At 42.8% G+C, this 13,260-nt stretch overlaps 1 protein-coding gene across 3 annotated transcripts in view; it reads left to right on the top strand.

Annotated features, from left to right (window-relative positions):
• The first annotated feature begins 13,162 nt into the window (after positions 1 to 13,162).
• The window catches only part of LOC143028518 (protein Mo25-like), a 48,512-nt gene continuing 48,414 nt past the window's right edge, over positions 13,163 to 13,260 (top strand). The window contains exon 1 of one of the 3 annotated variants that reach the window (XM_076190728.1): positions 13,163 to 13,260. This exon is cut by the window's right edge and continues 42 nt beyond it. The gene's annotated coding sequence lies outside the window, so the exon portion shown is untranslated. The other 2 variants (XM_076190730.1, XM_076190729.1) reach the window with 2 other exon arrangements.

The following is a 13,260-nucleotide window of genomic DNA, read 5'->3' as shown; positions in this document are numbered from 1 at the left end:
CCCCCAGGGTCATCAGGCCTCTCGGCAGCGCCATACCTCCGACCATCATCGGTCCTCTATTGCCTCACGGTTTGTTTCAGGCCCTAGGCGTAGACTTTGACCATATACGATCGCAATACGTCCCCGTCTCCAGGCCGTCCGTGGTAAGAACCCGGGCCTCTTTGAAGACGGGGGGGACGTGTCTTATGGTACGGAGTGTGGCGCCCCCCAGGGTCATCAGGCCTCTCGGCAGCGCCATACCTCTGACCATCATCGGTCCTCTATTGCCTCACGGTTTGTATCAGGCCCTAGGCGTAGACTTTGACCATATACGATCGCAATACGTCCCCGTCTCCAGGCCGTCCGTGGTAAGAACCCGGGCCTCTTTGAAGACAGGGGGACGTGTCTTATGGTACGGAGTGTGGCGCCCCCCAGGGTCATCAGGCCTCTCGGCAGCCCCAAACCTCCGGTCATCAATGGTCCTCTAACAGCCTCATAGCTTGCTTCGTCAGGCCCTAGGCGTAGACTTTGACCTTATACGATCGTAATCTGTTCCCCATACGTCTTCGGGTCGTCCGCGGTAAGAACCCGGGCCTCTCGGAAGAGAGGGGGACGTGTCCTATGGTACGGAGGGGGTGCCCCCGAGGGTCATCAGGCCTCTCGGCAGCCCCATACATCCGACCAATAATGGTCCTCTAACGCCTTAATGGCTCCCTTTGTGAGGCCCTAGGCGTAGACTTTGACCTTTTCCACTCGTAATCCGTTCCCCATACGTCTTCGAGTCGTACGTGGTAAGAATCCGGGCCTCTCGGAGGACAAGGGGACGTGTCCTATGATACGGAGGGTGACGCCCCGAGGGTCATCAGGCCTCGGCAGCCCCATACCTTCGACCAATAATGGTCCTTTAACGCCTTATAACTTTCTTTGTCAGGCCCTAGGCGTAGACTTTGACCTTTTCCACTCGTACTCCGTTCCCCATACGTCCTCAAGTCGTCCGTGGTAAGAACCCGGGCCTCTTGGAGGACAAGGGGACGTGTCTTATGATACGGAGGGTGGCTCCCCGAGGATCATCAGGCCTCGGCAGCCCCATACCTCCGAGCTTCAATGGTCTTCTAACGCCTCACGGCACCACCCTCCTTCCAGGTTTCTTAAAAAAAAAAAAAAAACACCACCCAGCCCTTCTCATGAGCCACAGCCAACCTCTTATCAACTTCACTTGGCTTGAGTTTAAAGATGACTTACCTGATGTTCCACCCCCAAGTAAAACACAAAAGAACTTTAGACTTAGGGAGTCTAGTGTTAGTTAAAATGAGTATAAATTAGTTCAAAGAAACTACAATCATTTAGTGTAATGAGAAGAGGAAAATCAGTTTTAAATAGTACAGTTTAAGTTGGCGCAAAGTGCTAGGTATTACATAAATAAAATGCCTTGACCTTGGAGAAAAAAAAAAAAAAAACAGGTCGAAATGGACATGACTTCTCCTATTCAACTTAAGCTAATCTATAGTCATGATGGTCAAGAACTTTACCATGTTGAAATTAATTTCAACGCTCACTGTGACTCAGGTCGAAATGACCATGACTTTTCCTATTCAACTTGAGCTAATCTACAGTCATGATGGTCGAGAATTTTACCATGTTAAAATTAATTTCGACGCTCACCGTGACTCAGGTGGAAATGGACATGACTTTTCCTATTCAACTTGAGCTAATCTACAGTCATGATGGTCGAGAATTTTACCATGTTAAAATTGATTTCGACGCTCACTGTGACTTAGGTCGAAATGACCATGACTTTTCCTATTCAACTTAAGCTAATCTGTAGTCATGATGGTCAATAATTTTACCATGTTAAACTAATTCAACGCCCACTGTGACTCAGGTCGACATGAACATGACTTTTCCTATTCAACTTAATTTAATCTACAGTCATGATGGTCGAGAATTTTACCATGTTAAAATTAATTTCGACGCTCACTGTGACTTAGGTCGAAATGACCATGACTTTTCCTATTCAACTTAAGCTAATCTGTAGTCATGATGGTCAATAATTTTACCATGTTAAACTAATTCAACGCCCACTGTGACTCAGGTCAACATGAACATGACTTTTCCTATTCAACTTAATTTAATCTACAGTCATGATGGTCGAGAATTTTACCATGTTAAAATTAATTTCGACGCTCACTGTGACTTAGGTCGAAATGAACATGACTTTTCCTATTCAACTTAATTTAATCTACAGTCATGATGGTCCAGAATTTTACCATGTCAAAATTTATTTCAACGCTCACTGTGACTCAGTGATGTCACGGTATGATAAGATGACGTCATTGTGATAAATTGACGTCACCATGTAGTCCTATGACGTCAATTTGTGTCCCTGTGACGTCACGAGACGATCCTATGGCGCCATGATCAATCCGGTGACGTCACAGTATAATCACATGATGTCACTAGGTATTAAACATATAGAAGTCCGCTTGTGGGTGATGAGACGTCACAAATTGCCATAGCACACTATTGGATGAAGACGCTCGCCACGGGCTTCGAGAACTTCCCGCGGGAAGACTTGGGGTGAGTTGGATACATACCGAGGGTCCAGGCCCGTCTTCGTGGGAGACGCTCAGGGAACGTCTTCACCCAGGACGAAGCCTCTTGACTAACGCCCACGGACGAGGTCGCTCGGAAACGAACTTGGCCTCGCATACTCCCTTTCGGTTTCTCGCTTACCCCGAGGATCTTCACGAAACTAGTGAGAGTGGTAGGCGTACGTTGGACGGAAGCAAGCGTCTCCACACTCATGTTCCTAGACGGCTAGTTGATGCATTTGCCCACCGGGGAGGGTGCATCGGCCGACATCTCAGTGGCTCTGTGTGTGTTGGCGGACGTGGAGTTCGGGGTGGACTGGGACGGGTCTGCCCTTGCTCCCACACAAAGACTTTATTGGCTCGGGATTGAGTGGGACACAGTCAGCGTCCTTCGGGTGCTCCCCTGCGCCAAAAGAGCGTGCTTCTCTCACACGTCCTCCCTCCTTCGGTGGCGGGGGGGGGGGGGGGCTCAACTTCGCGACCCCGGCCCTTCCACTGAGCCGCTTGGGGCGCCGACGGCTGGTACGGGAGGTCGACAGGAGCATACTGCTTCTCCCGCGTGACCTGCCCGGGCCGATACCCTCAGCACTCCACAGGTTGTTGCGTCCCTGGCTTCGGTCGGGGGCCCTACGCCGGTCGCTGGAGTTTCTCCGCACCCACTCTGTGGAGCGGGTGCGGGACCTAGGGACTGGACATCGACGACTCCCTTGGGGACACGGTGTCTCTACCACTCGGTCGCCCCTGTCCCATGTGTCGCCATGGAAACGGCTCCACCCCTCTCATCTAAAAAAAGTGGAGGGGGCAAAGGGCGACCGAGGAGTGGGGAGGGGCCAGGAACCGTTGAACAGGATACAAATTTCGTATAATTTACGCATTGTGTGAACAGTGCAATGTTGTGCATGTCACATTCTTCGGCGTGGGTACTTGACGTTTCTGTCTCCCCTCTACTGAGTGATAAAATGAATAAGTCTCCCATAGGAAAGACACACGTAATAACGGTTTGATTCAGGCTTCACCTGTCCTGTCTCATGCATAGCTGTGCTGTGCAGGTTTCTTTCAGCCGATAATATTTCTTTGTCGCGGCTCGTGCCGCTTAAATTGTTCTTATCGGCTTAAGAAACCTGCACAGATTTAGGGTCCCTCCCTCCTCCCACAGGCGAAGCCTTCATTTCTCATTGAAGTGACGCGACGTCCGGCTCGAGCTAGCCGGGTAAGAAGGGAGGGGATAGGGAGGGGGAGGTGGGGTCGACAATGCGCATGCCTGCACAGAGCCGGGAATTTTAAATTTCCGATGATTTTGGCGGAAAATTCAAACCACACTCAACCTTCGGGAAATGGCCATATGACCAGGAGTGTGGTATGGGATTATCGCTATAGCTTTGCTGTGCAGGTTTCTTAAGCCGATAAGAAGAATTTAAGCGGCACGAGCCGCGACAAAGAAATACTTTAGCCACGCCACCACGTCTCCATTCCCGTCGAAGGGCTTGATGCCTATAGATCCAAGCTGAAGGGATTGTCCGCCGGAATTCCCAACCTCCGCCATGATGCCGGAATTCCCAACCTCCGCCATGATGTAGGGTACGCGCCTAGATAGCTGGTCGCCTGTCCCACAAAAAAAAAAAAAAAAATTACTCATCCAATATCGGACGTCCTTCCTTCCTAGTCCCCAGACTGGCATGGACTCCGAAATTTGCCTGACGAAGAAAGGCTTAGGCACCTTAACTTACACTCTCTGGAAAGACGCAGAGTGCGGGGTGATCTAACAGAGGTGTTCAAGTGGATCAAAGGCTTTAACAAGGGTGGTGCAAACAAGGTCATCATATTAAAAGAACAGGGCAGGACTCACAGTAATGGTAATAGACTGGACAAATTTAGATTTAAGAAGGAAATAGGCAAGAATTTGTTTACAAATAGGGTGGTCGACGAATGGAATAAACTTAGTAACCATGTAGTAAGCGCTGAAACTATCAGTTGTTTTAAGAAACGATTTGACAACTTTATGGATGGGGATGACAGGTGGTGATGGATACGGAGCTACCTAGTGTAGGCCTTATGGTCTCTTGCAGTCTCCATTCTTATGTTCTTCACGTTGGAGCGGCCGCTCACATTCCTATCAACTAATCCCTGCACTACCTACGCCGTAAACGCCTAATCCTACTCATTGTCACACATCCTTCCACTCTTTCTCCACACACGTCTTCACCCACTGCACCTGACCAAAGCAGTGCCGGCCGTGACCTCAAAGCCCGCGTCCCCTGGTGCCAATCCTACGGCGCCTCGCGTCCCGCGGCTCAGGGGTACCAACGGTCTCTCCCCTCATCTTACACATTCCGTCCACCACATTACCTATAACTGATGTCAAACTGATTGGCCTGTAGTTGTACATAGACGATATGTTTCCCCTTTTTTTAACAAGAACAACGTTTGCCTGCTTGCAAGCAATAGGCATAAAATCAGTGTCTACCATCTTAATAAATATTTCCGTTAACTGGTCGCAGATTTCAACTGGACATTCTTTAAGACTCGAATTTTTTTCGGATTTTTTTTTTTCGCATGGACCCGGGGATTTTGTAACTTTGAGTCTGTCAATCTGTTTGACTACTTCTACCTTACTAATGCTGATGAACGTTAGTTAGTTTCCCTCATCCCCACTGAAAATCTGGTCACAGTCATGTACCATATCTAACCTCTCCTTTGTAAATATCACGAGAAAATATTTGTTAAACACCTTGCTCATTTTTCCTCCGAATCTATATGAATGTATAGTTGAAGAGATCCTGCTACTCCTGTATAATGCGCTGATGAGGCCGAAACTACCCTAACAGGTAAAAGACATCAAGTTATCATCGGGTACGGACAGTTGCTCACCGGACAATTGCTCACCGGACAATTGCTCACCGGACAGTTGCTCACCGAACAAGTGATAAATAGGACATTTGCTCACCAAAGGATTATTTTAGTTATATTGAAGTTTATTACAGCAATAATATATAAACAATATACAAACCTAATAACATAACATACAGGATTTTTTAGTTATATTGAAGTTTATTACAACAATAATACAGGATTTTTTGTTATATTGAAATTTATTACAGCAATAGTACACAAACAATATACAAACTTTCATTTTTTAGTTTTTAATTAATCATAAAATTCAATACCAATTTCTTCCATCAATATATAGTGATTACAGTTTTACAACTGGTGCAGTACTGAAGTGGGTTTATTGTCCTTTGTGGTTTACAAGTCCAGTCTAATGGTGTGGCCAACTGCATTTAGAAAGTCAGGAAGACACTGACTTCCTGCAGCATACCCCTGGCACAGATAAAGTGAATCTTTATCATAATTGTTAGAGGCCAAGAACTTATCAAACTCTACAATATAATCTAATGCATTGTTTTTAGTTGGTTTCATTGACTACTTACCATAACACTTCTAGCTCATGAACTAGAAGTGTTAAGGTTAGGAGTCAATTCAGACTATGAAAGTAAAGTTTTCGACTTATCAAATGACAGAGATACATACGAACAGTTAGCCACACCATTAGACTGGACCAGTAAAAGATCATTACTATATATTGATGGAAGAAATTGGTATTGAATTTTATAATGAATTAAAAACTAAAAGTTTTGGATATTGTTTCTGTATTATTGTTGTATATATAATACAATATAACTAAAAAAAAAAGTCATGTATATTGTTTGTTATTAAGTTCAAGAAAAGTAAAAAATAATCCTTTGGCGAGCAAATGTCCTATTTGTCACTTCTCCGGTGAGCAACTGTCCGGTGAGCAATTATCCGGTGAACAACTGTCCTACACCCAGTTACCATAACAAGTCCAACAGAGCAACCAGACTGGTGCTGGAATATGCAGATCTCTCGTACGGAGAGAGACACAAAGTCCTTGGCCTGAAGACACATGAGAGTACGTCGAAATAACCACCATGTGAAGACGAAGCTCATATATATATATATATATATATATATATATATATATATATACATATATATACATAGATATATATATATACTATATATGCGTAAATAACCATTAGGAAAAGTAAACTAACGAAGGAGAGCGCTTTCGTGTAATTACATCTTCAGTGCAGATACAAAGATATCTGCACTGAAGATGTAATTACACGAAAGCGCTCTGCTTCGTTAGTTTACTTTTCCTAGTGGTTATTTACGCATTTGTGAACACACGCTCCTAGTGTTTTTATTGCATATATATATATATATATATATCACACACACACACACACACATATATATATATATATATATATATATATATATATATATATATAAACATATACACAAATGTGCACATATTAAATACACACATTTTTAGAAAAAAGAACGGGCCCTTACCACTGTAACTTATCTGTATATTACAATTAGGGACACACTAAGTACTGAAAATAGGCAATAGCTGAAAAAAATCCTTTAACTATTCCGTGGGAAGTGAACGCATCACATAAGCAAAAGAAGAGAAAGATTTGGGAGTGTTGATGAAAGACAACCTGTCACCTGACTAACAAATCAGCAAGATTATGGGAGAAAGAGATGATGAAAAAACTCATCGAAACCCTCATCCGCCCAAGACTGGAATATGCGTCTTTGGTATGATCCCCAGAAAATACGAAGGGCAGCAACCAAACTAGTCCCCAGACTGGCAGATAAACCATATGAGGAAAGACTAAAAGCACTGGGTTTGCCAACTTTGAAAGATAGGAGAGAAAGAGGTGATATGATAACAATATCCAGGTCACTAAAAGGGGTCGATTACATTGACAGAGAGCTCTTGAATAAGAATAGGAAGACTACACGTCTAAAGAATTAAAGAAATATAGTTTTCCATATAGATGCATAGATATTTAGAATAGCTTAGAAAGTGATATAATCCAAACTGGAACTATGCACGAATTAAAGCCTTAATATGATCATTGGAAATATAGTGTAGCGATGCTACTGTGATAGAGAAACGGTTTTGGTGAGTTAGTCTCCTTTATTTGTAATGTAAAACTGAACTTATTTTACATGCGGCCAGAAGCCGATGTACTCGTATATACCGCGTGGGTAGTCACCCGTAGTGCGTAATTACATATTTGCACTGGATTAGGTTAGGTCGGGTCAAGCAGGGTAGCATTGTCATAGGCGTGTCATAGGCCACGTGTGCTCCACGCCACGTAGTTATCGCGGTTTGTACAATACTCCCTTCTTAAAGTGCCCTTGGCTTAAGAAGGCATTCCGCATACGAGGGGTGGCCACTAGCCATCTCCGCTGGAAACATGTTGAGGTCTCCCCAGATGGCTCGATGAACGTTGGGCGTAGGAATGTCTAGCGTCGATGGCGGTAGCCGTGGTTGATTGCGATGCGGTCTGCAGTGGAGTCGAGATGAGCCATCTCTGCTGGAGACAAGATGAGGTTCCCCCAGATGTCTTCGGTGAGCGTTGGGCGTGAGATGTCTAGCGTCGATGACGGTGCGGTTTGGAGGGTAGTCGAGGCAGGAGCTGTTGCGCAGACCAGACGGCTGGTGGCAACGTTGACCAGTAACCTGTAATGAATGGGAAAGTCAGCACCGAGGAGAGGCGTCCTGACATCTGCCAGGACGAAGCTCCAGAAGTCGTGGCGACTCCCGAAGGTGAGATGCATGTCTGCAGTGCGTCAGATCGCTATCGTGGGGCGGTGGTCCTGCGTCGTTGTTGTTGTTGATGGCGCCTGTAGGCTGGCGCTGCTGCTGCGGTAGGGATTTTGCATTTGACGTTGCCAAGGATGGATCGGACGGGCGCTGGGAGGCACAGGATCTACATCTGACGGAGCATGACGATGCTCCTGCTGGTTCCGTCGTCTGTGGGTAGGAGACGGGCGATGGACAGCCTCTCGACGTATGCTGCGCTTAATTTAATGTCCCCCAGTGGCTGTCGATCACGAATCCAACACGTGATCCAAGACCATGGTGAATCACACACACACACACACACACACACACACACACACACACACACACACACACACACACACACACACACACACACACAATTTGGATTCAGACAAGGACGATCATGCGTCACCAATTTGATATGTTTCTATTCAAGGCTAATAGACATAATACAAGAAAGAGATGGATGGGCTGATTGTGCATTTCTGGACTTGAAAAAGGCTTTTGACAAAGTACCACACAAAAAGTTGCTTAAGAAATTAGAAACTGAAGGAGGAATACAGGGCAAACTGCTTAAATGGATGGAAAACTTTTTGCAAGGAAGAAAAATGAGAGTGGTGATAAGAGATAAACACTCAGAATGGGATGAAGTAATAAGCGGTGTCCCACAAGGAACAGTTCTGGCCCCAATAATGTTTGCTATATATATTAATGATATGGATGAAGGAATTAAAAGTTATATGAGCTTCTTTGCAGATGATGCAAAACTGTTGAAAAAAGTGAAAACGGATGAAGATTGTGAGTCACTACAGAATGATCTGAACAAAGTACAGGAATGGAGTAGGAAGTGGGAGATGGAGTTCAACACTAAAAAGTGTAGTATAATGGAATTTGGAAAAAGCAAAAACAGAATAATAGGATCATATAAATTGGGAGAAGAAGGAATAAAAAAAGTAGAGAATGAGAAGGACCTGGGAGTCATTGTTATGAATAATATGTCACCTGAAAAACCTATAAATAAGATTTTTGGAGAAACTTATAATTTGATAAGAACAATCAAAGTGGCATTTGCATACCTGGATGAAGAAATGGTGAAGAAAATTCTAACCACTCTGATAAGACCAAAATTGGAATATGCAGCAACAGTATGGTCACCAAGTACAAAAAAATGTATAAAAAAAACTTGAAAGAATACAAAGAGCAATTACAAAATTGGCACCAACACTCTCAAAACTATCATATGAAGAGAGACTAGCAAAACTTGAACTACAGACATTAGAGCAAAGAAGAGAGAGAGGAGATTTGATAACTATTTACAGAATCATGAAAGGCATAGAAGTTATTGATAGAGAGAATCTGATAAAATGGGATGATGGAAACACAAGAGGACACGGAAGGAAAATCAAGAAGGACAGCTATAGAAGAGATCTGAAAAAGAACAGCTTTCCTCACAGAGTAATAGACAGTTGGAACAAGTTGGATGAAAAAATAGTGTGTGCAAGAACAATACATGAATTTAAAAATAGTTTAGATAAAATGAGATATGGAGACGGGACCCCACGAGCGTAGCTCTCCTTCCCGTGAAATACAACTAGGTAAATACAACTAGGTAAATACACACACACACACACACTATATGGATGAATAGAGATGAAAAGCATCGAAACCCTCATCCAAGATTGGAATATGCATCATTTATATGGTTCCCACACAGAGTGCAGGATATAAGCAAGATCGAGAGAATACAAGGGCAGCAACCAAACTGGTCCCCAGCCTGGTAGATAAACCATATGAGGAGAGACTGAAAGCACTGGGTCTACCAACCTTGAAAGATCGAAGAGAAAGAGATGGTGTGATTACAGTATTCAGGTCATTAAAGGAAACATATTGTATTGACAGAAGAGGTCTCTTGATTAAAGGTAGGAGGGCTTTTAGATGTCATGGGAACAAATTAAGGAAGACCACATGTCTATTGGATGTGAAGAAATGCAGTTTTCTACATAGAGGAGGCTTGAAATAGCTTGGAAGGTGATAAAGCCCAAGCTGGAACAAAACATTAATTCATATCTAAATATGATAATTGGAGACAAAGGATATAGACAAAGTTGGAACTGTACATGAATTTGAGGGTATGATAAATTGGAGAGTAGGAAACGGGAGCTAATGAGCGTTACTTCTTTCCTAAATACTACAATTAGGTAAACATAATAAGGTAAAACACACACATAATGGATTTTGGAAAAAGTAAAATAAAGAGGATATCAGGACAGTATAAAATTGGTGAAAAAGAAGTAATGAAAGAGGGATCTGAAAAAGACCTGGGAGTGATCATCACAAAAGATATATCCCCTAACGAACATATAAACAAAATTGTCGGCGAAGCCTATAACTTGCTAATATCAATAAAAGTGGCTTTTACTTATTTGGATGAAGAAATGTTAAAAAAAATATATGGTCACCCAATACTAAAAAAAAAAAAAAAAAAAAAAAAAAAAAAATATATATATTCCATACAACTACGATGTCCCCAACGCTATAGAAAATGGCATACGAAGAAAGATTGTCAGAACTAGAACTACCGACTCTGGAACAAAGAAGAGAAAGAGGTGACTTGTTGACCATCTATAGAATTATGAAAGGTGTAGAAGTCCTTGACAGAAATGACTTATTAAACTGGGATAAGAGAAATACAAGAGGACATGGAAAGAAACTCAAAAAGGATATTTCTAGAAGAGACACGAATAAAAGCTTTCCTCGAGGTGGTGGGTGTATGGAACATACTAGGCGAAACAATAGTGTGTTTAAAAACAACACAAGAATTTAAAAGCAAATTAGAAATGGCGAAATACAGACAGGATACACGAGCGTAGTTATCCTTCCCGTAAGATACAACTAGGTAAACTCTCTCTCTCTCTCTCGATGCCACGGTGGTAGCGATTGCGGCCGCCATTACGGCGGTCCGAATTCGAATCCCGCCCAGAGCTAAAATAATTTTAGTATCGCTGCGCTACGAGTCGTTACTCCAACTCTCGTAGGCGGGGAGTTGTGTGTGTGCGTGTAAGGTCACAGTATTACCCATAGATCGGTCATATATACTGTATGTGCTCTCTTTCGGGAGGGAAATAGCTGTCGATTACGAGTCCAACACGTGATCCAAGACCATGATGGTGAATCACACACACATACTGTAGAAGAGAACAGGTGGGACCCAATGAGTGTTGTTCCTGTGCTGTATACTACCATTAGGAAAAATACACACACACACAACTCCTTGCCCAAAGGAGGGTGTGACTTACATTTGAATGTTTGAAGTTATTCTGTCCAATCATTGACGCAGCAGAGATGATTGTAATTTCTTTCAGGCCTAGGTGGAGACTAACCTCAAGACCATTTAACAGGCCAAATCGATACCAAACTAGTGTGGAGAACCAAACTTAGGGAAACTGATTGACAGTACGCACAATGCAAAAATGAAACAAAATTACTAGAGAAAAAGTGTCAGCACCGTCTACAACCATGCTCAACTCCAGGTTTGACAAATATAAGTGTGGGCAATGGAATGCTGAAACACACAGTAATGATCCAACAAAAATATCTTTCATTTCCCTACTAACTGATACTAAGTAAGCGATGGGAGGTAAGAACTGGAGTGCCTAAAGGGTCTGTAATGGAACCGAATCTGTTTATCAAATACGTCAACGTTGTGAGTCAGAAGCAAGCCTCTTCTTGGATGACGCAAGCATCATCTATCAGATCGACAAGACTTAGGAGGACGTTGAAGCACTGCAGCGTCACAAATCGGTTTGAGGAATGGAGTAAGAAATGGATCCTAAGGTTCATCGTTCAAAAATACAAACCTTGCACTATAAGCGACAGAGCCCTGACGAGTAACAACGCGATGTTTGCTAAAACGACGATTGAAAAGGGAATACGTGTCGGTGGACCTGAAATCGCCGGCATATTCGCTTGATATTAACCAAGGCAAATTGCAGGCTCAGAATAATCAAGAGGAGTTTCATATTTAACTACTAATTTCTTCATTCCCTCTGTATGTTACCAGTTGGCATGTGTTGGATTACGGAGCCCGATAATGGTCACCATCAAATATTTGAAACTTATTGAGCAAGACCAACGCAGGGTAACCAGGTTAGGCCTGTCCAGAGCTCTTCATCATGAAGAGAGTCGAAGCTTTAAAGTTGCAAACTCTAAAGGGCCGATATTGAGAGGAGTACAAAATTATCCAAGACTTCGAGGATGTGTCCTATTCTAGTTCTTTACCTTCAGCAATAACAGTTTCAGAAGACATGCCCTAAAACTATCTAGGAAAGAGCATTGGGAGACCTCCATGAAATAAAGGTTTGCCAATTAGATCATCGATCACTTTAATGTCCTTCCATAGCGCATGAAATTGCCGAGATTATAGCAAATGTGACAAGTCCATGGATGTGAATCGTGTACGTAATCAGACCCCATGACGTAGGGGATACTATGAGAAGGTATCTTCTCATCCCTCTAGTACCTATGTTTAGGTAAACATCATATAAGTCAACATCACTAAGCTTGACATATATGGCACAGTATGTCAGGGAATTCTGACTAGAACATATGCGTGGTTGAGGAGTGGTGTCCTTAATAGGTTCTCCCGTCTAATTAGCTTTAGCGCAGGAAATATATTAATTTAATCCATAATTAAAAGTTTCGTTTTCGTGCATTATCTTCAAATACAACCACATTTAATATACTTTATAATTACAAAATGTTTTTATACTTAAATATTTTCCCGAAACTATCTCTTCATCGTTGTATCGAACAAATATTCAGTCTTTCAATCCATAAGTTAATAATATAGCATTTTCAAAATCAGTCATCAATTGTTTCTTTCTTTTTTTTATAAACTTGACCTACATTTGACTAAGCATTTCTTTCGAAGACTTTGTTGCGGTTTTATAGATTACAGTTGTTCCAGTATTGTGCAGACCCAGTGTTGTCTAATGTGGTGAAAGGGTAGTGTTGCTAAAAGTT

This window comes from Oratosquilla oratoria, chromosome 9 (genome assembly GCF_046742065.1).
Source record: "Oratosquilla oratoria isolate Oo_2021 chromosome 9, ASM4674206v1, whole genome shotgun sequence".
NCBI lineage: Eukaryota > Metazoa > Arthropoda > Malacostraca > Stomatopoda > Squillidae > Oratosquilla > Oratosquilla oratoria.
The sequence above is the reverse complement of the archived record's forward strand: the minus strand, read 5'-3'. Positions and strand labels throughout refer to the sequence as shown.